At 43.5% G+C, this 22,253-nt stretch overlaps 1 long non-coding RNA gene and 1 pseudogene across 1 annotated transcript; one reads left to right on the forward strand and one right to left on the reverse strand.

Moving 5' to 3' along the window:
• Positions 1–16,762: 16,762 nt before the first annotated feature.
• LOC145421526 (serine protease 27-like) lies at positions 16,763–17,591 on the forward strand (annotated as a pseudogene).
• Positions 17,592–20,592: 3,001 nt separating this feature from the next.
• Positions 20,593–21,458, reverse strand: LOC145421530 (uncharacterized). The gene is made up of 2 exons (XR_013902915.1): positions 21,172–21,458; positions 20,593–21,014 (listed from the first exon to the last, which is right to left on the reverse strand). It is a non-coding gene; the product is annotated as an uncharacterized LOC145421530 (long non-coding RNA).
• Between the last annotated feature and the right edge of the window lie 795 nt (positions 21,459–22,253).

Raw genomic sequence — 22,253 nt, forward strand, 5'->3', positions numbered from 1 at the left:
AGGCTGGGTCTTCCAACATGACAATGATCCAAAACACACCGCCCGGGCAACAAAGGAGTGGCTCCGTAAGAAGCATTTGAAAGTCCTGGAGTGGCCTAGCCAGTCTCCAGACCTCAACCCCATAGAAAATCTGTGGCAGGAGTTGAAAGTCCGTGTTGCTCGGCGACAGCCCCAAAACATCACTGCTCTCGAAAAGATCTGCATGGAGGAATGGGCCAAAATACCAGCTACTGTGTGTGCAAACCTGGTAAAGACCTATAGTAAACGTTTAACCTTTGTTGGCAATAACAGAGGTCATGTTACAAAGTATTGAGTTGTATTTTTGTTATTGACCAAATACTTATTTTCCACCCTGATTTACGAATAAATTCTTTACAAATCCTACCATGTGGATTCATGGATTTTTTTTCACATTCTGTCTCTCACAGTTGAAGTGTACCTCTGGTGCAAATTACTGACCTCTGTCATCATTTTAGGTGGGGGAACTTGCACAATCGGTGGCTGACTAAATACTTTTTTGCCCCACTGTATGTGTGGCATTAGAAACGGACCTGACCACAGGCTTATGCTTTTCACCATTAATCTCAAAAAGTTGATTCTGTTCATCTGGATGTAGCGTTTTCAGTGAGAGAGAAATTTCATCACTTATCCAAGTGACTTCTTCAGTCTCAGCTGACTGCAGGTTTCCCCAATCTTATACACAGCCACAGAAACAGCAATTTGAAATAACAATGTTGCAGACGTGGAAGCAGAGCAACTACGGACGAATTTTTCAGCCTGTCTCAGCAATGTAAAGCCCCTAGCATCCAACATCAGCATGGAGGAGAGGAAGGCACTCACATCACTTAGTAATGACAACAACATTATCATCCTTGTGGCAGACAAGGGTAGATGCATGGTTTTGCTATGCCTCGTGCCAGTGATGTGCTCTGCTGCCTTCACCGCCCTCTGTAGTGATTTACGGCTGCTGGCAGAGCAGCTTCCGTACCAAACTGTGATGCAGCTCGTCAGCAAGCTCTCAATTGCACACCTGTAAAAATTTGAGGTGATGTTGGCGTTTATGCCAAACTTCCTCAGCCTCGTCAGGAAGTAAAGCCGCTGGCGAGCTTTCCTGATAGCAGTGTCTGTGTGAAGGGTCCAGGAGAAGTCCTCAGTGATGTTGACTCCAGGGAACTTGAATCTGCTGACCCTTTCGACCTTGACACCGTTGATTTGGATGGGCTGGTGTTCTCTGACTGGTCGTTTCCCGTAGTCCACTATCATCTCTCTAGTTTTGCTGATGTTGAGAGTCAGGTTATTTTCCAGACACCACTCATACAGCGCCATCGCCTCCTCTCTATAGGCCGTCTCATCGTTGTCTGTGATGAGGCCTATGATGGTTGTGTCATCCGCAAACTTGATGATGATGTTGGACTCTTGTTTAGCAACACAGTCATGTGTGAACAGGGAATATAGGAGGGGGCTAAGCACACAACCCTGTGGCGTACCTGTGTTTAGGATGAGTGATGAGGAGGTGTGCTTACCAACTCTCACCACCTGGGGCCTGTTTGTGAGGAAGTTTAGAATCCATCTGCAGATCGGTGTTCCCAGCCCAAGGTCGACGAGCTTCGTGGCAAGTTTTGAGGGGATGATGGTGTTAAATGCCGAGCTGTAGTCGATGAAGAGCATCCTTGCATATGTATTCCCTTTTTCCAGGTGAGTGAGGGTGGTGTGCGTTGCCAGGGCGATGGCATCCTCTGTGGTTCTGTTTGTCCGATAGGCAAACTGAAGAGGGTCCAGTGTGTCAGGGAGGGAGGAGCAGATATGACCTTTGACCAGCCGCTCCAGGCACTTCATGATGACGGATGTCAGTGCAACAGGACGGTAGTCATTCAGACAGGAGACCACTGATTTTTGGGGAACGGGAATGATGGTGGATGCTTTGAGGGACGTGGGGACCACTGACTGCCTCAGGGAGAGGTTGAAGATGTTGGTGAACACCTCTGCCAGCTCATCTGCACAAACTCTGAGTAGCCGGCCTGGGATGCCGTCTGGTCCTGGAGCTTTGTGAGGATTTACCTTTTTAAAGGTCCATCTCACAGCTTCTGTTTTCAGAGTTAGAGTTGCAGCCTCACTGTCCTCCTGATGGTAGAGTATCTGCTCTCTGTTGTCTGCGTCAAAAAGAGCATAGAAGTTGTTAAGCTCGTCTGCAAGAGATGCAGTGGGCTGAACACTGACTGTGTTGACCTTCTTGTAGTCAGTGATGCAGCGCAGTCCATTCCACAGTCGCCTGGTGTCAAAGCTGTGGTAGCTGGACTCCATTTTGTCCCTGTAGTCCTTTCTGGCCTTTTTTATGGACTTTCAGAGGTCGTACCTGGATGCTTTATATGCATCAGCATCCCTGGAGTTAAAGGCAGAGGTCCGCACTTTTAGCTTGGCGCGAACGTCTTTATTTACCCAGGGTTTCTGATTTGGATATATGCGGACAGTGGTTTTTGTGATGGTATCATCCATGCACTTTCCTGTATATCCAATGACAGAGTCTGTGAGTTCATTGATGTTGCCATCAGCTGCATCCACAAATATCTGCCAGTCAGTTGTGTCAAAGCAGTCCTGCAGGACCTCCTCAGCCTCACTGTCCCATTTGTAAATAACCCTGGAAGCTGGTTTTTCCTGTTTCAGTCTTTGTCTGTACGCAGGCAGCAGCAGTATGGAACAATGGTCTGCCTTACCAAAAGGTGGGCGGGGGAGGGGTTTGTAGCACACTTTGAATGGAGTGTAACAGTGGTCCAATGTTTGATCACCTCTTGTGGGGAAGGAGATGTGCTGATAGCATTTGGGGAGAACCTTCTTCATGTTGGCTCTGTTGAAGTCTCCCAGCACAATAAAGGCAGCTTCTGGATTTTTGTTCTCAAGTTCAGTAATGATGTCATACAGTTCATCCATAGCAGTAGCTTTATCAGCATGTGGGGGAATGTAAACAGCTGAGAGGAGAACTGAGCTGAACTCCCTCGGGAGGTAAAAAGGCCTGACTTTAACGGTCAGCAGCTCGAGACTCTGAGAGCAGTAAGTTTTTAAGATACACACATCTCTAGCCCACAAGGAGTTAACCATAAAGCACACCCCTCCTCCCCTTTTCTTGCCTGAGTCCTTCGTTCAGTCTCCCCGGTAAACAGTGAATCCATCCGGAGTAATGGCGCAGTCGGGGACACTGGGCTCCAGCCATGTCTCTGTGAAGGCCAGAACGCAGCAGTTCCTGATGTCTTGTTGGTGTTTAATCCGTGCACGCAGCTCGTCAAGTTTGTTGTCCAGAGACTGGAGATTTGCGAGCAGGATGCGTTTCCCCCTCTTTGTTTTCCCTCGACGTCGCGGGAGTAAACAAAGGATCCCAGGCAGCAGAGCGTCCACGGAGTCGAAACCCGCAGTAAAGTCCGAACTGGCTGACGAACGTAGCTCCAGAAGCGTTTGTCTGTCATACCGAGTGTATGATCGCGCTGTGCGCACAGAAATTGAAAGCAGTACAAAATAAATAATAACATTTTTGCTGAGATGACTGGGAGCTCTCGTCGGTGCAGCCATCTAACGGCGCAACCGGAAGCTTTAGGTGCAGGCCTGGGCTATATACAAAAGGTGAGGGGACAGGACTCCAGGGAAATCCGGGAGAAAAAGCAATTGTGCCTCTCCAAACAATCCACACACGAAATCAGTCTCTCTCTCCGACACTCGTCACGGGAAACACAGAGGAAACAATCCAGGGAGTATGTACAAAAAGAAACCCTTGTTAATACAAAGCACTAAGACATGAGAGAACACTTGCTGAAGCTTGACTTCACTAATGCGAGTCATGCAACGATCCCGATAAGAACAGTAGTCGCTCCCTGGATTGAATACTGGACACACTAATGAGGCTCAGATGTTTCTTCCTACGAGGGGCATGGGCCGAGGGCGTCAACCCGCAATGAGTTCTAACCAACGAGAGAGAGAAAGAGAGAACAAAGAGAGAAAAGCAGAAGCTGGTGATTGGCGTCCTGCTGATCATCCAGGCCGTGACAGTACTCCCTCCCCCAACGGGAGCCTCCTGGCGACCTCCAGTCTTCTCAGGGTGTGCCTCATGGAATGCCTGCACCATGTTCTTGTCCAGAAGTGTCGCCCATGGGATCCATGAACGCTCCTCCATCCCGCAGCCCTCCCAATCCACCAGGTATTACAAACCATGCCCCAGGCCCCTGACACCTGGGTCTGGAAGGAGGGCACAAAGGACTGGAGAGACAGGGTTTCACTTGCGACACGTGGAAAACATTGTGAATCCGCATATTCTGGGGCAGCTTAAGGCAGACTGTAACCGGGTGAACCAGAGAGTCAATCTTGAATGGGCAAATAAAGGTAGGAGACAGTTTCTTGGATTCAGATCTGAGCGGAATGAATCTGGTTGACAGCCAAACCCTTTGTCCAGGTGCGTAAGTCGGTGGCAGGGTCCTATGGCGGTCCACCAGGCATTTGTTCCGCTCCACTATGCGGAGAAGGGCATCTCGTGTGGCTCTCTCTGAGCGCGCTGACACCTGCTGTACAGAAGGCACAAAATGATCACCTTCAACGGCAGCGAACAGAAGTGGTTGGAAGCCCAGGGATGCCTCGAAAGGGGACACTCCGGTGGCTGAGGAGGTGAGGCCATTGTGAGGGTACTCAATCCATGGAAGTTGCTTGCTCCAGGTGGTCTGGTGGGTGGATGCCACACATCGGAGGGCCGCATCAAGCTCCTGATTGGCCCGCTCAGTTTGGCTGTTAGTCTGTGGATGAAAGCCAGAGGAAAGACTGACCTGAGCTCCCAGGGAGGAACAAAACACCTTCCAGACATATGACGTGAATTGTGGGCCCCTGTCTGAAACTATGTCAACGGGGATTCCATGGAGACGGAAGACATGGTTTGTCCGGAGCCGGGCAGTTTCTAGGGCCGTAGGAAGCTTAGGGAGGGCAACAAAGGGAGCAGCTTTAGAAAAATGATCAATGATGGTCAGAATGACAGTTACCTGACAAAGGTGGCAAACCAGTGATGAAGTCGACAGCAATATGAGACCAGAGGCGGCTTGGTGTAGGTAGGGGCTGAAGAAAACCAGAGGATGGTTGATGATGGGAGAGTCACAAGCAGAATCCTTGGAGGCGGTGAATTGGTGAGAGAGAGCGTCGGGTTTGGTATTGTGGGAACAAGGTCTGTAGGTGATAGTGAACTGAAACACATGAAGGAAAAAACAGCTGGGAGGTCAGTTCCTTGATCAGTAATATGCAAATTCCCATATCTGTGTAGATGTGTCTGTGTGTATGTATGTGTCAAGAGATTTATTCTAAAGACACTTCTTCAGCTAAGAATCTAAAGGTAGAAACACACAGACGCTGCAGCTTTTACTTGCAAGGGCGATCACAGAACGCTCACACCAGAGTGGGAGCCCTGTGATGTGCGCTCTGTTCGTGCACTTGTCTTTATTTCTATACAAAAATAATACAACAGTGAATACATCTATTCATAGAAAGAGGAATATTAGTGCGTATGTATGTGCGTATGTAGGTGTATGTGTGTGTGTGTGTGATTCTGAAGGACGTGGCCCCTCTTCTTGTTAGGGAGTGCAGATAAAAGTATCCAGCTCTCCTCTTCCTGGCAGGAGTGAAATAATAACAGCTTGTTCAGCTATTATTGCTGTGAGAAAGAATGTATAAAACAAGTCTTGTAGTGGACAACAGTCTAAGTCATAAAAAGGTCATCATGCAGTATTCTATCATATGCAAACATATCATTAAAAGCTTATACTGACTACTAAGTACAATTGTATATTGATAGTATGTATGGGTGTATCTGTACATATGCATGTGTATGTATAACTTGTACATATCTTTCTTGTGTAAATGTTAAAGCCTGTGTTATTGTGTAAATACTTATGTTATTGTGTATTACACACAACTGAGAGATGCCAAACTGTGTTTTATTGTTCTTGTAACATTGACAATAAAAAGCTATTCTATTCTATTCTATTCTAAAACCAAAAAAAATCAAATCTCATGACCTACCACAATTCACAGATCACATTAAATCGGTGGACCAACACATCAAATTCACCAGGGAGGATATGAAAAGTGGCCTACGCATATGGATTAGTATTTAAGGTTTGACTCTCATCAACCACTGGAGCATAAACTGGGTGTCATCAGGAGGCTACAACACAGAGCGAACACCATCCCCACAGTCAGGGAAGCAGAAGAACATCACATCAAAAAGGCCCTGAGTAAATGTGGTTATCCCAGCTGGACATTTGTCAAAGCTCGGAAGGCGCCTAAAGAAAGCTCCAGCCGATCCAGGAGAGAAGGACAACCACTGCCTAAGCGAAAACCTGTAGTGATCCTGTACGTGCCAGGAGTATGAGAACAGTTGAGATGCATTTTTTCTAAGCATCGTGTCTCCGTGGCTTTTAAACCCCAAAACACTCCAAAACTTGCTCCACCCCAAGGATCGGGTCCCCTGAAACAAACAGAATAACATAGTGTACGCTGTTAAGTGCCAGGAGGATTGCCAGGATTTATACATTGGGGAAACCACACAACCTCTGGTAAAGCGTATGGCACTACACAGAAGAGCTACCTCGTCAGGCCAGGACTCTGCAGCCTATTTACACCTACAGGCAAGTGGACACTCTTACAAGGATGAGGATGAACACATCCTGGACACGGAGGAACGCTGGTTTGAGCGTGGAATCAAGGAGGCCATTTATGTGATTAGGGAAAGACCATCTCTGAATCGAGGAAGGGGCCTTAGGGTACATCTTTCACCATCTTACAATGCTGTGGTTGCAGCCATTGCCCAAATCTCTGTCAATGGTACTCATGGCCATTGATCAGTGGGTTTTGATCAATGGTCATGAGAATTTGCATATTAATGATCAAGGTGGATAAGAGGGTTTGTTCCCTGCGCCTTAGGGTCAGGGAATGGGTCCTGACTGTCATCTGCGCTTAGGCGCTGAGTGGCAGTTCAGAGTACCCAGCCTTCTTAGAGTCCCTGGGTGGGGTGCTGAAAGGTGCTCCACCTGGAGACTCTGTTGTCCTACTGGGAGACTTTAATGCTCACATGGGTAACGACAGCGAGACCTGGAGGGGCGTGATTGGGAGGAACGGTTGATCCTATTGGACTTGGTTAGCCTGTGGAACTCCAGAGGCAGCTGACAGGTACCGACAGGCCAAGCGGAATGCGGCTCAGGCAGTGGCTGAAGCAAAAACTCGGGTGTGGGAAGAGTTCGGAGAGGCCATGGAAAAAGACTTTCGGACTGCCTCGAAGAGATTCTGGCAAACCATCAGGCGTCTCAGGTGGGGTAAGCGGTGCTCTACCTGCACTGTGTATAGTGCTGGCAGAGCACTGCTGACTTCGACTGAGAAAATTGTTGGGCGTGGAAGGAATACTTTAAGGACCTCCTTAATCCCACTGGCACGTCTTCTGAGCAGGAAGCAGAGTGTGGGGATGAGGGGGATGACCCGCCAATTTCCAGGGGTGAGGTCACTGAGGCAGTTAAAGAACTCCTTGGTGGCAGAGCCCCTGGTGTGGATGAGGTCCGCCCCAAGTTCCTGAAGGCAAGTTATTGTAAATGACTGAAATGAATCTATAAATCTATAAAGACAAATTGAAGACAACATTTGTGTAAAAAGTTAAAACATGTTGTATCCATGAAAACCTTCTCTTACAGTGGCTGACAAAACAGTGTGAGCCAGGGGCGATTCTTTGGTCCAGCAACCAGGCGATAACAGCTCGGATGGCCAACTACTTCTCTAGTAGCGACGGTGAAGCTGGTCCGGTGGTCGACCGTGTAGCAAGCAGTCACAGCGCGGTGTCGGCAAGCCGAGGCTCACAGGCAGCCGGGTGCGCATGCAGCACGCGAGACCACGAGGCGCTACAGCCTCTGGTGGAGGTGAGGCTGGTCTGACCCGCCGGCCGACCTCGGGCTTACGTGCAGGCTCCCCTGGCATGGGAACCTCCATTCCTGAACCTCCGGCTTCTCCACTGCTCCTTGCTGGTGCAGGTCGCATGCACGGTAGTTACTCCACGGCGCTGGGATCAGCGCAGGCACCTGCTGGCCACTAGCCTCTCCCACCCGTGGAGTGGGGACATATATAGCTGCAGGCTGCGTCTTGGCTGATCGCACACTGCGGGCAGGCATGGGTGGCCCTCCACCGCCAGAACTGTTGGGGAACGCCGGTGGTAGTGGCGGCGGTGTCAGCCAGGAACCAACCCAAACTGCCAGACTTGCCATAAACTGCAGGTGGCGCTTGGATCAGTCCTATGGCTCTTCCCCCCAGCAGCGATACACCGCCACCTGCTCCTTGTGTGTGGCCACCAATTCGGCCACCTTTTTTGCCAGCTCCTCCCTTTGCTGGTCTGGTCCTGGGTCTGCCGCGCCCCTCTCCTGGGTTTCGGCATCACTGTAATATATCCATGGCAGACCAAATCACATTTTACTGCTTTCCAGCATACTTTATGCACGGTTGCTGTTCAGAAACACACACACGGCTGCAGCATTTCAGCCGCCAGCTGACCAAATATCAACAACAACAACATGATAGGACCCAGTACAGATTTTAAGTCCACGGATGCCGTGCAGGTGTGTTCGCCTTCCCTGTATGGCACTGCAGACCAGTCCCCGCCGAAAGGATACAAGCACATAAGAGAAGAAACATGCACAACATTGTTTTATTAACTAAACACAAAGAGGCAGTGCCGCAAATCTTCAAGCAATTAAAGTAGAATACAGACAATACAGACACTGGAAAATCACCTTTCCACTCCATACACAAAGCAAACTTGCCCAGTAAGAGCGCTGCTTTTATATGAAAAAGAATAGATTTGTAGTAGAAACCAGCCTATTCAAGCCATGCTTAGAGTAATATATACCCTGTTAAATGCTACTATTCATATCATAAGCTACTGGAAACCACAAAAATCATCCATGAAGTGCATGGATGCAGGCTGGAGATCCATATTTAATAACAGTGTAAGAGACTACTTTATAATGTGAAATCACCATAAGGGAATGCAGGCAAACAGAAGCTACATTGGCTTTATTTTATTTTATTTTTTATTTTATTTTTTATTTTATTGATTGGATGGCCACTATATTTTTTTTGCTCCCTCTCTCTCTCTTGCTGTCATCATCCATGTTTTAAGGTTTCAAGTGACAGTATCATCAAGCTTATTATTATCAAGTATAAAGTGACTTGTCTGCATTGTTAAATAAAAGATAAAAGAACATAACTAACAGCAAATATCTAGAAAATTTTATATGACAAGAAAAATAAAAGTAAGATAAAATGTGATCTTTTAAGCTCTATTTGTGACTAAAACATAGCACACATGTAAGCTCTTCTATCAAAATATATGTATTAATGTAAGTATTATACTATAAGCATTATAGTAGTATTATAAGTATTTCCCGTGTATATTAATAGTGCATAAGGCTGCAAAGTGAATGGTGGCTCTAAAATAAACAAATGTTTTCTAAGTTTCAGTTATACCAAATAATTTTTTAAAAAATCCCTGAGAGAATACTTGGAATTAAGCCAACAGCAGGTGGAAACACTCGCTGCTGAAAACGGCTCAATATGGGACTTGGTCAAGTCTCTAACTGAGAATGTGACCCATCTTGGTGAAGGAAATAAAAAAAAATTAATGAAGGAGACTGTCATTGATCTTCAGGCCTGTGGCATGAAAGATAACCTTGTTTTTTTCAGATATCCCAGAGTCTCCTGGAGAGGACACTAAATCAACATTTAAAACCTTCATCAAGACTCACCTGAAGCTTCCTCAGGACACCATTAAGAACATCTGCTTCAACAGAGTCCATCGTATCGGAGCTAAGAGGCCGGGTGCTGGGAGACCACGTCCTGTTGTGGCCAAATTTAATCTTTTCAACCAAAAGGAGCAAGTGAAGAGTCGCTGCAGGGAGCTGAAATGAACGGACTTCAGCGTGAACGACCAGTTCCATAAAGAAATCCTGGAATGACGCATGATCTGACACATCTAAATTCAGAAGGGCTCAGCAGTGTTACATTAATCACAATTTCTTTTTTTATGTTTCATCCCTCCCACTTGCCCTTTTTCACAGGTCTCTTCCCTCTCCCTTTTTTCACTGCACTGATCACCTATTCTCCCACGCAGTGACACACAACACCCTGGATCTTTACACATTTGCATGGCATGATCACACATGCACTCAGCGTCAGCACATCCACTACAGCCTCACAGCACACGCTGACATATAGGACACACACACACACACACACACACAAGCATGTACATGCTAGTTCATATAAGTTAGCATGCACACACGTCACATGTAGCATCCAACATTAGTTAAACACAAACAATTAGGGGCACATTAAGGATTGTCTCATGTGAATATGCATGGAGCCGGCTCCAGAAAGAAGAAATTAAAGATATTTAACAAGCTTAAAAAAACTACAGGCATATGTTGTTTTATTACAAGAGACTCGTAGACCTGCCAAAGCTACAGATTAACTTAAAACACCTGAGTTTCCTAATGTGTTCTCAGCCTGCTATAACTTTAGGCAAAGAGTATTAGAAATCTTAATATGCAAAAATATTAATTTCACAGTATTCAATACATCTGTAGACACAGAGGGTAGATTTGCAATCATTAAATTATCTATACTTAAAGAAAGTAGAAGATGATCTGGCTAGATGGAAATCTCTACCCATATCACTTGGGTCGCTACAATAAAAATGATGGTCTTGCTAAGAATAAATTATTTATTCTCAGTGATCCCAAGTAAACCATCGCCACACTGGTTTAGTTCTCTGGAATCGTCAGTTCCAGTTCCAATTCCTTTGGAAAGATAAACCTGCGTATTTTAGTTTAACAATGTGACAAACGGCCAAGGATAAAGGAGGATTTGATCTGCCTAACTTTCAACACTACTTCTTGGCCAACAGGCTACGATTTATCTCAGGGTGGTTAAAACATACTGTGGCGGGGTATGATTTGTGGCTCAGCTGCAGGGGAGGGGTGGAACAGTGGGTTCAGGGTGTGGTGGGGAGGCTGACACATGCCTGAGCTCCATCAGCTCATCATCTCTCCCCTATAAAAGATGTGCTATTCATCAGATCCAACATCAAAACAACATGTATGTTTTAAAAGCATCAACATCAGCTCCTCTCTGACAGCACGTCATGCCGGTTCGAGCCCTGGCTTGGACAGTCTCGGTCGTTGTGTCCTTGGGCAAGACACTTCACCCGTTGCCTACTGGTGGTGGTCAGAGGGTCCGGTGGTGCCTCGCGTCTGTCAGTGTGCCCCAGGGTGGCTGTGGCTACAATGTAGCTTGCCATCACCAGTGTGTGAATGTGTGTGTGAATGGGTGGATGACTGGTTGTGTAAAGCGCTTTGGGGTCCTTAGGGACTAGTAAAGCGCTATACAAATACAGGCCATTTACCATTTACCAGAGTTACGCACTCACCCCCGTCCCCCATTCCAAAGGCCTCTGCTGCTTGCCCCCTACCCAATACAGACGGCAGGTCGACTGGACCAGCGCAGTCATGCCGCATGACTGGATGCTCACACTGATCCCCTATCAGGAGTTCAGTCTGAGTAGAGTTATCATTTTTCTCCTCGACTCCCCTATTCTGTTGTACATTTTACTGTTTTTCTTTAAAGCTGACCTGTCTACCCAATGTATGTATGGTTGGAAGGTCAACAGTGTGGAGTCGAGCGATGTGTCATTATAGTCCCCTGATATTATAAAAAGGGCTCTCAGAGATTGGGTTTGCAGTCTGCTGACTACAGAGAGTCACAGACTGCCTCCCCGCATGCTAACAGCTAACAGCTCAATGTATCTGTTGCAGAGCTATTCTTTCATAGCGATGTACCCATGGTTACACCATCTGTCATTTAACAAAAACTGCCAGTCCCCCTCCTTTCCTCTCACTGCTGTCTCTCGTCCTGTGAACCGGCAGCAGCTGGAAACCAGGCAGCGCCACATTCATGTCCGGTGTTAGCCAGGACTCTGTTAGCATCGTAATGCTACACTGCCCGTACTCCCTCTGTGACTGGGTCATTAGTTCCTCAATCTTATTAGGGATTTCCAATGATTACATAACGTCTCCTTTTCCAGCAACAACACCCCCGTCTTTTCATCCTCAGCTTACTTGGGATGTCGGTTCTCTGTCACGAAGCTGCAGGGCCTCCAAATATGGGTGGAAAAAGTGGAGACAAAAGAAGAGAAAAGTAAACAGAACTAGCACGAAACGGTAGTGCATGATGGCAGAATATTATTGCTAAGATGTAAGACGTAAAGTATTCTGTCGTTTGTTTGCGTGATCATGTGTTAAACACATCAAAATGCATAGTAGGATTATAATACAAGTGAATACTGGGACAAGCATTGGTACCGAAAAGGTAGCAAGGCGAATCTGTGATGAATTAGTGTGGTCTGCACTTCTTTCTTCCTTGATTGGGTGAAAGGAGTTAAAAGTAATTGGATGAGGGAACCATGAGGAGTGCCCTGCATAATTTCAAGAAAACGGCGTTTTAAATGGCGTCACAGCTGATACTGAACAAATGTGAATGTCTGTGTGTGTGGTGATCATATATGTGTGGTGATTGAGGTGTCTATAAACAACAAAGCAAAAACAGCTGTAGATTTCATTTTAATTGTCTTGGTGAAGGCCATCTTAGGTCACATGATCCTGTGGGTAGAGCTGAGCAGGTATATGTAGTAGATGAAGTCAAAGTTAGGTGTAGTTAACAATGGTTCTTCCACGGATGTTCTGTTTCTCTGTGATCATCATTCTCTTATGCAAAGGTGAGGAAGACTGACATTTATTTGAATTACTGCACATTTTTCTTATTACCTAGCTTAAACAAAGAATGGGCAGAGTAAAACAATAATCACAAAAACAAAAGCAGACTTTATCACTTATCAGCCCAACTGGCATCATACTAGTAAGTTGCTGCAAGATGGGAAAGGTGATCAAAATGGTTCTAAATAAAATGAAAATGCAATATCAACAGGAGTGGGTCACAAAAGAAAATATCACCTAGATCAGGGGTCTGCAACCCTTAAGACCCAAAGAGCCATTTGGACCTGGTTTCCACGCAAAAGAAAACACTGGGAGCCGCAAATACGTCTAAAATGAAGATAACACTGGATATATTGTTTTTTTACCTTTATGCTTTGTGTGAATAACTAAAGTGTGTTGCTTATTAAATCCATGAAGTGCTAATGAGAAAATTACATTTTATTTATGTAATTAACACATTTTGAACTCTTAAAGAAATATAACAAATGGAAAGACACCCAGCTGAACTAAAATGATCCATGTAGCAAACAAAAACTGTTGTGAGCCGCCACCCTTATATCGCCTTTGGGCTTTTGGAGCCTTGACCTGACTTTTAAAAAATAATTGGAAAAAAAGCACTATGCTGCTAAAAGATGAAAAATGGATATTTGCAAAATTCTGCCTAAATATGTATTTTACCTGGTTAATGTGTGTGGCGGGGGGGCTGCAGCGCCGCTGCATGGGAGTCGGACGCACCTGAGCGGCACCCGCAATCACGCCTCGCCACCTTAAAGTCTGTGCTCTCTCTGCTGTTGTGTTGGTGTGTGTCGGGCAGTGAGCTGAAAAGCTACAGCCGACTGTATGCGTACAACAACCGTGTGTGAAAAGTGGTCAATAAAGAGATGCTGAAAAGCACCGGGTCTGCAGTGGTATGTTTTCAATGGAACTTCTGCTCCTGAACCTCTGCGCACAGCGTCTGCAACGAAGTCACTTTCATCTTTACGCAGGACTGTAAGCTGTCGTCTATGAGGCGTGAGTGGTGTTTGTTTTTAACATGGTTCACGGTGGTGGCTGCTGACGTAATGTGGATCTGAAGATCCATAATTGGCCTACCTGGGGTTGAAAGTCTCGATAAATGCATGGCGTTTCGGCAGGTATACTGGCTTCCGCAAGTGTGACGCTTATTTTGAGCGAAATACAATTTTATTTTTATATTTCAATATCACAATAATCTTCCAATTTAGAACTACAAGTTAAAAAAAAGAACTAAACACAAATAAAATACACTTCAGCTAAATACTTCTAATTTATTTTCCCAAACCACCCGGAGCCGCAGTATAAGGACAAAAGAGCCACATGCGGCTCCGGAGCCGCAGGTTGCCGACTCCTGACCTAGATCAAGGCACGGTTAGTTTTGATCGTCACCATATTCCTTGCAACCAACTATGTTTCTTTTAGTTTTGTTTTCTATTATCATTTAAATATCAAACTAAAATGAGATTAGTTACTTGGGATTCTTTAGGTTTTTGCCTTTTCTTTGAAACTTTAATGCATATCCACAAGTGGAAACTCAGTACAGTTAAAATAGTGCTAAAGTCAGTAACATATTTAACCCTAAGTTATGTTAATAATGGATAACTTCAAAGTTACATTTCCATTGAGACTTTGTTTGCAGTTAATAATTTTTAATAACTAGTGAATAACAGTAAACCAGTGTTGTATTTATGAAAAATGTGTGGCATATCTACAATATTATTTGAACACTTGTTATAATGTTGAAACTAATGTTTATATCATTAGCAGTATGCATAGACTGGCAGGGCAGAACTAGTGTGAATGACAAGAACAAACCAGTTATTTTGGTAAATTTCAGTTTTAATTTAAAATATTCTGGTTGGATGATCAGCATTACCAACCAACATTATTATTAGTTAAATGAAACTAAATTAAAAAGTAAAACTAGATGTGAAAAGGCCTTTTACTAACCTAAATATAAAAATGCCGTCTACAATTTGAAAAAAAAAAAACTGAAAGAATTTTGTGAAGTTGGAAAAAAGGGTGCATTCGATCTCCTCAGCTGTAATTGGTCCAGCGCAGAGTCAATCATGACCAATTGGCTCCTCAACCACCTTTCATTGTTATACCGTTATAAAAAGAACAAAAAACATCGGCCCATGAAAAAGAAAAATCACAATTGGCCCACCTGGCAAATGCCCTGTATATCCGATGGCCAGTCCAGCTGTGATCCAAGGCCCGCTGTTAGAGCCAAAAGTAAAAACGTGTATATGGTGGATTTTTCACCATAATTTGGTCTTTCATCAATACAGGTTTTGAAAGAAGTTTACAACATATGTTGTACAGTCCCGATCAAAAGTTTAAGACCACTTAAAAAATAGCTAAAAATCATATTTTGCATAATTGGATCTTAATAAGGTTCCAAGTAGAGCTTCAACATGCAACAAGAAGAAATGGGAATGAGACAAAACATTTTTTTGAGCATGCAATTTATTGAAAAGAATGCGTGAACTGAGACAGGCTGTTTTACAGCTCATCAAAAGTTTAAGATCACATGCCTTTAAAACGCCAAATCTGTGCAGAAATGTGGATTCATAGCCTGTTTCTGTTTAAGGGTTGTTTTCAAGAAATTGCATGCTTAAATTTTTTTTGTCTCACTCTCATTTCTTGTTGTTGCATTTTGAAGCTCTGCTTGGAATCTTATTTAGATACAATCATGCAAATATGATTTTTTTGCCATTTTTCACGCGATCTTAAACGTTTGATCGGGACTGTATGTATGTGCAGTATGCTGTTTTCACTTGTGGCACCAATTGAGTTTGTCAGTATTACAAGCATGCCAAGCCTTAATGAAATTATTTTGCCTTAATCTAAAAAAACCCAAAAACAAATGAAAATATCAAAACGTACTTGCTTACTTATTTTGCATACTAGTTAATGTTTTAAAGCCATAAATTATGCATGTTAGGTTGATAGATTTTATAGTAACACCAACATCCACCTCCAGGCTGGAGAAAACAACCTCCAACCACAGCCTTTAGAATAGTTTCTTCTCTTACATAAAATTTCTATGAATCCCAGTGTGTATTTCCAAGAATGTGTGAATCATTTGAGCTTTTATCAAACATCGGCACACAGACCGACTTATTTGACTTGTTGCTTTATCTTTTGTTACTATTGTTATTTCAGTGGTCATTGGGGGGAAGGTCAGATCTGGGTGCATCAGGCTGTGGGTGAGACCAACAAACTATAGCCAGCATAATCAACAATGGCCCTCCAACGGTTCCTGTGCTTTTTCTCTGTGATGATCAATCTTTTTGGCAAAGGTGAGAGAAAAGTTTAAGTTGTATTTGCATTGTTAAACATTTTTCTTATGACATAGTTCACATTTCATGTGAACTATGTCATAAGAAAAATGTAGTTAAACTTTTAAAATCTGTAGTTAAACTTTTCACATGAAATGTGAAAAGTTTAACTACAGATGTTAAAGAGTTTTATACTCTAAAAAATATATTTCTGGATACTATGAAATGTATCCTGCCTGTACATTTCTGTAAGATAGGATAGATAATTTTTTGACATTTTTAAGTTCTGCTCTTGTCACCTCTATTTCATTATCTAATTTCTCTTTTAAATTTGTAAGTAATAGTAGTTAATGATACTAATTAAGTAAGTACTAATTACTTACATAATTTTTTTTTTAAAGTGAAGTAATTTCACATTAGTTGGGTTTAAATAGAATTTCAGTAGTAATGACGTGCAATACCACTGGTTTGATATATCGGTCTTTGTGTTCCAATTTTCAGATGTTCATTCACAGCATCCTGGTAAGCATCCAAGAACAATTTTGCACGATTCCCCATTTCAGATGTGCTGTAAATACAGTTAACAAACATTACTGTAACTCATTTGTTTCAGCAAGAAAACAATTTTGGCTGGGTCTTTTATTTTATTTTTATTTAAACCCACACCTGTTGTTGTCTGAGCTACATATGTGCCAAGATGGCAACTAAAACAATGAAAAGCTTTTTTTGAGTAGTTGCTGCTTCCCTTCATAATCTTTTGAAATTTACAGTGTAAATGGTATTAGTAATTTACAGTTCCAGGCTGATCATCGTATTCACTATTGAACTTTTGTGTCTTCTTCTGTCAGCATGTGGCAGAGCTAATAAAAATGGCAGGATCGTAGGAGGTGAAGATGAAGTCCCTGGAAGTTGGCCCTGGCAGGCATCTTTAGCCAATGCTGGCTTTTTTTTCCTGTGGAGGGTCCCTAATCACCGACCAGTGGGTGCTGACAGCTGCTCACTTCATTACTCCAAATGCAGTTACTGTGACACTTGAAAACATCATCTGCCATCCCGACTACAATGCTTTAACATATGAGAATGACATGTGCCTCCTGCAGGTGTCGACTCCTGTGAATTTCACAGACTACATTCAGCCAGTCTGCTTAGCCTCAGCAGGCAGCACTTTCTACAATGGCACCAGCAGCTGGGTCACTGGCTTTGGTGACCTATCAAGTAATTTATAAAATATATATTTTTCTTTTATATTAGTGATACATGTAAAAATGCTCTTTCTTTTAAAATTTCTCAATTAGGTGGTGGTTCCACCCCAGAGACTCTGCAGGAGGTGAATGTACCAATAGTGGGAAACAATGAGTGCAATTGTGACTTACAAAACTTGGTTGCAATAACAGATAACCTGATCTGTGCTGGATTGAAAAAGGATTCATGTCAGTTGACTACCACTTTGTGCTTATTTGTAATGTAAAGCCTAATTGACTGCATTGAGTATCAGCTTTCAACCACTCACTGTTTTTCTGTAGTGTTTATGATTATTAACATTATAGCCCTTTTCCATTAGCAGTTACTTGACTCAGCTCAGTTTTCAGGGTTTTCATTAGGTGGTAGTACCTGGTGCCAGGTACTTTTTTTGTACCTACTCAGCCAGTATTCCAAGCGGGGGAAATCGATACGTAAATGTGATGTCAACAGACTGCATGTCACTGATAGGCCAGTCAGTGGTGTAGGTCGATGAGTCATGAGAGGGACTCCTTAACAGTAATGAAAACCGCCGTTTTTGAAAGAGAAAGAGAAAAAGCTAAACAGAAACCAGTGCCATGGTCCCTGAGTCTGACAAAATGCCATAGACTGAGCAGCAGGTATACCATCGCCTCAAAGTAGTGGTAATAATAACAATAATAATAATAATAATGGATTGCATTTATATTGCGCTTTTCGAGACCCTCAAAGCGCTTTACAATTCCACTATTCATTCACACACTGGTGGAAGCAGCTACAGTTGTAGCCACAGCAGGCTGACTGGCAGAAGCGAGGCTACCATATCGCGCCATCGGCCCCTCTGGCCAACACCAGTAGGCGATAGGTGAAGTCTCTTGCCCAAGGGCACAATGACCGAGACAAAAAGAGCAGAGGATCAAACTGCCAACCTTCCAGTTGCAAGATGAGCTTCCCATACTCCATTGTTGTGTTTTGGTTGTTTTTTGGCCGTGATGTATACAAATGATGTCACTGGACATTTGGCCCCATTGCTATAATGACCCAATGCACAATCAACTGTACGACAAAATGACCAAAACTGAGTAGAGTCGAGTCCACACTGAGCACGAGTGAAAATGAGGCCTTTATTTGTTCAAGTTCATTTATTCATACATCATTTCACTTAGATTTATTTCAAGTTTTGTGATACTCTGTCAGTGACTAAAAACGATTTAATCATGTGAAGGTGAGAGTGTTGGATGATACTATAACTAATCAGTACAAGTTATGTGTGTCTGATTGACGGTTAACACGAACAGCTCCAGAACCATTTTATGCATTTAGTAGAAATTAAGTTCCATGAGATGTTCAACTGATCTAAGTCTGTTTTAAGAACTTACACATTTTTTACAGGAATACTCGGGGGTACCACTTGTGACAAAAAATAATATAGGTATCTAGATCCAGAGTGGAGTTCTGAGTTTTGGTGATGGCTGCACCCTACCTAGTAGAACAGGAGTCTACGCTCGTGTGTCCCAGTACCAAAACTGGATCAGTGCCACCGTGACCGGAACACCACCAGGCTGTTACCTACACCTCCCCGGGCTTTGACTATGACTTATTCTTCACCTGCCCCACATCAATCTCAACCACTGCTCCTACCTGCAAAGAAAAGCGTCTGGACTTATTTAAGTTGCTTGAAGACATTTCACCTCTCATCTGAGAAGCTTCTTCAGTTCTAAGGTCAAATGGTGGAGAGTCCCAGATATAGGGCTTTGGAGTTGACGTCACGCCGCAATGCATTATGGGAGCGCAGCGCCATTTTCGGGGTCTACGAATCAAACCAAACACACTGTGTTGGAACGACGACTACAAGAAAGATGCTTAAAAGCAGCTCAAAAGCGAATGAACTGTATAGAGACCGATTTCATTCAGAGGCGAAGTGGCGGTACTTGCAGAAAATAGCGTGCATTGGAAATGTGGACCCGTATGAAATACGGCCGTGGAGTAGAAACCCTGAAGACCAACCGCTATTGATGTAGCCTGACATATTTTCGTACCTTATTTGTGGAATCAGCGCGTACAAGTCGTCATTCAAACAAAGGTAAGTCAGCTCAAGTACTGCGAGTGAAATGCGTTTGATTTCCCTGCAAACATTCACATTAGTGCAGCATAAATTCATTCATGAGGGGAAATTACAGTGAGAACATGTGGAGGCTGTTAGGTGGATAACATAGTGAGTTCAGTGCATTGTTGTGACATTCTCCTGAAGGACTGTTATTCTTTATGGTTAAAGAAATTGCAGTAATTTTATTCATATTTATTATAAATAATCCTAATTATACATCTTGCTTCCATGTTTGTATCTTGTGTCACTAAAAATACAGTTTATTTTAATTTTATATATTGATCAATGACCTGCAGAATCTCCTTATCATATTAAGGGATTCATAATTGTCACTTTATGCTTTCTCCATCTCTAAAGTGATGACATCCTTGCATTACCGGTACATACTTTAGGTTCATTTTCTGCAGGCAGATTTAGAATATAACATGCAGCGTTCTATAGATGGACACATAAAGAAATGAAAAATTACATGTATGTGCTAACTTTCTAAACACTTTGTTACATTTATGATAAAGTAGATAAAACACATTTACGTCGGCCTTGGCTCATAGTTCTTGTCTTTAAATGAACGTTGTCTGTGTGTGTTTCAGGTCCTGCACTCTCAAAGACTGAATGAACCAGCATTGCAGCCATGGGTCACTGTGAGCATCACAGGGAAGGTTGAAGCCGCCCACTGCACCTGTAAGGCCGGAGTCGCAGAGACCTGCACCCACGTCGCTGCTCTTCTGTTTAATGTAGAAGCAACAGTGTTGATCCGTGGCACAAGGACTGTTACAGATGAACCTGCATACTGGGTTTTCCTGGGTAATATGACCAAGATACAGCCAGAGGTTGGCCATAAGATAGACTTCTCCTCTTCAGCTGCCCAAAAAAAGGCTCTTGATCAAAACATAAACAGACCATCTGTAGTGACAGGGAAAAGGAGCCGTCCTCAAAACAGAAAAATCCCACCTGCTACTTTGGAGGAGTTGTCACTGCTATTGGAATCTTTGCTGGAACACAGTAAAGCTGTGGGTTGTGGGAATGACCCATAATGTTTTATCTAGGGGTCTAGATTTATGCCTGTAGTACACTGCCGTGTAAATAATTTGCATTTACTGAATATATACTGAGTACCACTGTTCAAAAGTTGAATAAAGAAACAAACTAATTTTTGCCTCTTTTTTTATTAAAACCACCTTATAGAACATCACATCAGTTACAATGTAGAATCCATGTCATTTATAGTTTACAAATGACAAAATGTTTACATAAAATCATGAGTGTTTACATGATATCACCCACTACTAACATTACTTTATTTACTGTATCTTTTGAAAAAATACAGCAATTTTAACAGCACAAGACTTAAGAACATTTAACAGGAGAAGGTTTCATTTTTCCCTGGTTTTATTATCACACTGTTCACCAAACGCAGCAAACCTTCACCATCTTATCCAGAAGGGTCACCTCTTCACCCTCACATGGAAGAAGTAATCTGATTGGCATGGTGGTGTGTTTGAAGCAGGTCCCTTGTGTAGCGCTGGAACTCAGTCACGATGTGTTTCATCTATTTCATAGGCTGGTTTGCTGCAATAATGCCAAATAATTAGCATCTCTATAGATAAAAGGTAGTTCTGCAAAATCACTCAGTAGGATGTTTGTTCTAATTTGCTATGAGCTCAGAGCGCATAGAAAATAATACTAATAGGCTATAAAGAGTGATATGAACATATTTAGAACTTACCGGAATGAAAATGTCTGGAGCACCAACAGATATTTGGAGATGGAAGAGAACTGCACGTCAGCTCTTCTCACAGCTGCTATCCAGGCTGGACGCCTTCGTTTGGTAACATCAATACACGAGCTGCTCATGTTGCTTCCAGGTTGGGAAAGAATGAAAAGATAAACCATTTTCAACCTTATTCTCTTGCCGGTCGTGTGATCGAACATTGCAGCCGACCACACAGCAAATACGAACCATGGCTGTTGTGTGTGCCTTCGCTCCCTTTTCACTTGCGCTAGACCCCCAAAATGGCGGATCGGGCCAAAATCCTTTCCACGCCCACCCCCGTGACATCACGCTCCATGCCCGGAAGGGCATGTGATCAGACACACAGTATTGGGGTTCAAGAGTGGTATGTTGGTCACATGTCCATCCGCCAGGCAACATAGTGCCGTACAAGTAGCGCGAAAAACAAACTTCAAAGTAGCGCTACACCTTCAGCAGGAGGCGTGGATGATGAGCGGCCATAAACTTGCGAAAAGCAAGTTATGCTCAACTCCACCGGTGGAATCTGACAGCGTGGAAAAGTGTGAAAACATCCACGATCACCAACGGATTTTGAAGGGCTGGACTGCTGCATGATGGAGAGGAGGACACCGCCACGGCCCTTCTGAAGGTGTTCGACTCTGACACTGACAACGAGGATTTCTTTGGTTTTGAAAGTGACAACGAAGGAGAGAAGCGGAGAGTGGATGACGAAGCCATCCTGAGCCTGTTCGTATCCGACACTGGAGAAGAGGACTTTGGTGGTTTTAGTGCGCAGGAAGATGGTGGTGAATGACTTGACTTTTCTTCTTGTTAAAGCCGTGTCACTGCACCTGAGCCTAAAAGGTAGTCTGAATCTATTTTTCTGGTGTGCTGTAGGTTATTTTTATGTACTACATTTGTTATCCATTTATGAAGCACGGTACATACGTACTTGTAATTACCGCTACTTGTACATATACCTAAAAAGTTATGCAAATATGTACCCATAACTTGTTTTTCAAAATATTAATAAAAGGGATGTGTCTCCAAACAGCCATCTCTTTCCTGACAATTCC

This window comes from Astatotilapia calliptera, chromosome 3, assembly GCF_964374335.1.
Source record: "Astatotilapia calliptera chromosome 3, fAstCal68.1, whole genome shotgun sequence".
NCBI classification, from domain to species: domain Eukaryota; kingdom Metazoa; phylum Chordata; class Actinopteri; order Cichliformes; family Cichlidae; genus Astatotilapia; species Astatotilapia calliptera.